The sequence below is a fragment of the Loxodonta africana genome, chromosome 5 (genome assembly GCF_030014295.1).
Source record: "Loxodonta africana isolate mLoxAfr1 chromosome 5, mLoxAfr1.hap2, whole genome shotgun sequence".
Classification (NCBI taxonomy): domain Eukaryota; kingdom Metazoa; phylum Chordata; class Mammalia; order Proboscidea; family Elephantidae; genus Loxodonta; species Loxodonta africana.
The window spans coordinates 152,589,987-152,593,961 of NC_087346.1; the positions used below are offsets into that span (position 1 = coordinate 152,589,987).

At 41.7% G+C, this 3,975-nt stretch overlaps 1 pseudogene; it reads right to left on the reverse strand.

The window, feature by feature from the left end:
• Nucleotides 1-2,365: 2,365 nt before the first annotated feature.
• Nucleotides 2,366-3,297, reverse strand: LOC100658008 (proteasome assembly chaperone 1-like; annotated as a pseudogene).
• Between the last annotated feature and the right edge of the window lie 678 nt (nt 3,298-3,975).

Consider the following 3,975-nt stretch of genomic DNA (forward strand, 5'->3'; position numbering starts at 1 on the left):
AAAAATCCAATATTTGAATATCAGAGAATTTCATAGATAGAGAGGTAGAATATGATAGATAGATGATAGATTAGATAGATAGATGATAGATAGATAGATATAGATAGATAGATAGATAGATAGATAGATAGATAGATAGATAGATAGATAGATAGATAGATAGATAGATAGATAGATGATAGATAGATAGGTAGGTAGGTAGATAGATGATAGATAGATAGATAGACAGACAGACAGACGACAGATAGGTAGGTAGACAGATAGGTAGACAAGTAGATAGGCAGACAGGTAGATAGGTAGATGATAGATAGATATAGATAGATAGCATCAAGTTGGCTCTGACTTATATAACCTTATGTTCAACAGAACAAAATGTTACCCAGTTTTGCATAATCCTCATGATCACCCCTAATGTTCCAGTCCATCGTTGCAGCTATTGTGCCAATCCATCTCACTGAGGGACTCCCTTAACCTAGTTGGCCCTCTATTTCACCAAACGTGATGTTCTCCTGCAGCCACGGATCCCTGATGATGTATTTAAAGCAAGCAAGTTGGACAATGTTCTGTTGTGATCCATAAAGTTTTCATGAGCTGATTTTCAGAAGTAGACTGTTAGGTCTTTCTTCCTAGTCTGTCCTAGTCTGAAATCTCCACTGAAACCTATTCACCATAGGTATCTGAAATATTGGTGATACACCTTCCGACACGCAAGTCACCACTGTACAACAAACACACCATGCGTGCACACACACACACACAAATGTGTACACATATGTGTGTGTATATATATATAATAAATGTTCAACTTCTGACAATTTGGCAGAGTTGTTAATATAGGAAACACATTTTTACATAGCAAAAGCTGGAGCTGAGATGCATCTTCAGCTAAGAGGTGCTCTGGACCAGTAGCTACTCTAAATTTCAAGGGTATGTGAGTCACCTGAGCATCTTGTTTAAATGAAGTTTCTGACTCAGTAGGTCTGGGGTGGGGCCCAAGGTTCTGATGCACGCTGAGATTGGAGCTGACTTTGAATAAAGCAACTTTGGACTGCCCAAACGCTCTGAAGTTCCCTTTCCCTCCCCTCCCTGCTGTCTTCCAAACATGCCACTAACCAACAGGTGCCATTTATCATTACACTTGCTCTACCGTCGTCTTATATTAGGGGCATATTTTTCTCTATCTGGCCTGCTTTACTCACTCTATAACTGCCAATGTAAGAATGCACTTGAATATTTCACCCAGTTTTAAAGGGTGTTTGGTAACCCTGGCCTGGTTGAATCAGTTAAGAATCCAATCAGGAAAAGATGCATCTTCAAGTATTTTTAATGGAGGAAATTTAGATTGCAGAGGTAATGGAGAAGCTGATGGTGAGTTAACCCAAAGATTAGCAACAGTAGGCAGCCACTACAGCCCTAAGGCTGGAGAACAAACAGAAGAGGCAGTATCACCAGAGTTCAGGACTCAGGGTTGCCTGGCAAAGACTGGTACCCTGGTGAACTTGTCCAGCAGAAGCTGAAGTTACACAGGAGATGCACCTGCTACCAGGTAGGCAGTATGAGGAAAGGCAGAGGTCCTCTGGCTTCTCTCTTTTTCCAGGACACCAATTTTCCACTAGTACCTACATTGGATAAACCCAGCTGGAAGCCAGCTGACCTGGAAGCGAGGAGAATACAGCCTTCAGTGGTAAGAATCTCCTTCCATATAAAGATGAAAACCAAAACCAAACCCACTGCTGTTGAGTCAATTCTGACTCATGGTGACCCCGTGCGTTACAGAGTAGAACTGATCTCCATAGGGTTTTCTTGGCTATAACTATACTGAAACAGATCACCAGGCCTTTATTCCGTGGCATCACTGGGTAGGTTCGAACTGCCAACTTTTAGGTTAGTAGTCAAGTGGAAACCATTTGTGCCACCCAGGACCTTTGAAGCAGAAAAGGAGTAGGATAAAAGTGGATCTGAGGGTAGAGAAGTCAGGTCTGACCCTCTTCCCTGTAGTATATCCTAAGTTTCTTAAGTCAGAGAATGGTCTTGGGCTGGATTTTCAAAGAGCCAAAATATGTTTTCCATATCTCATTAAAAAGAAGAGGGGAAAAAATCACAGTACCCTTCAGCACAAGCAAATTAAGTTTTTTGTTTTTGCAACACTCTTGAAATAAATGAAAAGAGAACTTGCTTAGGCAGGAAGAGAATTACACACTCTGGTTCAAGGTTGGTCATATGATCATTAGGTGACCTTGGGAAATTGATCTAACCAATTTGGCTACCACATCCTTATTTGTTAAATGGTAATAATGATTGTCCCTCAAAAAAAAAAAAAAATAGCCCCCCGCAAAAAGAAAAAAACAGGGCACGCTGCTCCCCTTCAAGGGATGGGTGGGTAGTACACATTACAAAACAACCTTTAGAATCATGTGTGTATGTTGCTCTGAGTCTCATTTGTGGCCATCAGTTTCTTCAGCATCTCTGTGCTCTGGGGAATAGTCTTAACCAAACCTTTCAAGCTTCTGGAAGAAAGTATAGGCTTAAACGCTTCTACTGTAATGGGCTCAAGTTTCATAACATCAGTATAACACAAGTACAGAATTGCAGGAATTCGCCACACTTGACAGTAACTCAGAACCGCTGCAGGAAGGTCATGTACGATTTTCGGCTGTTCCAGCAGCGAACAACACACAGGATCTTTGAAATTCTGTGTTTTCAGGGTCTCTCAGGAAAGGAGATGGCAGGCTGCAGGTAGACTCTGAAGTTTTGTAGTCAGTGATATTTCGACCCATGAGGATAGTTACCTGTGTGTTCTTCTTTGGACAAGAGCCAAAAGCCTTTTCCAGCCACTGATACTGCTGATCTTCGGCAACATACCAACTGCACTGACAAAGGAAAACTGAAGGATTTGATTTTAGATGATAAAACACACAAAAAGCCTCTGTGGGGGACAGGCTAACAGCATCTGTGGTTCTACACCATTCATTCCACAGTTTAGCACAACAAACTTCCTCCCAGACGCCTGAGTTCATAACAAATGACGACAAAAATGCTACTGTGTTATTTTCTACAGCAATTATAAACTTGGAACACGAATACTTTTCTAGCAGGGAAACTTGCAAAGATGTTTGTGTTTGTCTTCGAAGAAGACATACGTCCCTCTTCCACATCAGCTGCTGCCGGACCTCCCTGTCCTCGGGCGTCTCCCTCCTGTCCTCCATCTCTTCCTCGTGTCTGTCAGTTTGTTGTACTATGGACGCTTGTGTGTTGCTGTGATGCTGGAAGCTATGCCACTAGTATTCAGATACCAGCAGGGTCACCCACAGAGGACAGGTTTCAGCTGAGCTACCAGACTAAGGCAGACTAGGAAGAAGGATCCGACAGTCTACTTCTGAAAAGCATTAGCCAGTAAAAACCTTATGAATAGCAGCAGAACATTGTCTGATATAGTGCTGGAAGATGAGCCCCCCAGGTTGGAAGACATTCAAAAGATGACGGGGGAAGAGCTGCCTCCTCAAAGTAGAGTCGACCTTAATGACGTGGATGGAGTAAAGCTTTCAGGACCTTCATTTGCTGATGTGGAACGCCTCAAAATGAGAAGAAACAGCTGCAAACATCCATTAATAATCGGAACCTGGAATGTATGAAGTATGAATCTAGGAAAATTGGAATCGTCAAAAATGAAATGGAAAGCATAAACATCGATATTCTAGGCATTAGTGAGCTGAAGTGGACTGGTATTGGCCATTTTGAACCAGACAATCATATACTTTACTATACTGAGAATAACAACTTGAAGAGGAATGGTGTTGCATGCATCGTCAAAAAGAACGTTTCAAGATCTATCCTAAAGTACAACACTGTCAGTGATAAGATAATATCTATACACTGACAAGGAAGACCACTTAATATGACTATTATTCAAATTTACACACCAACCACTAGGGCCAAAGGTGAAGAAATAGAAGATTTTTACCACCTGCTGCAGTC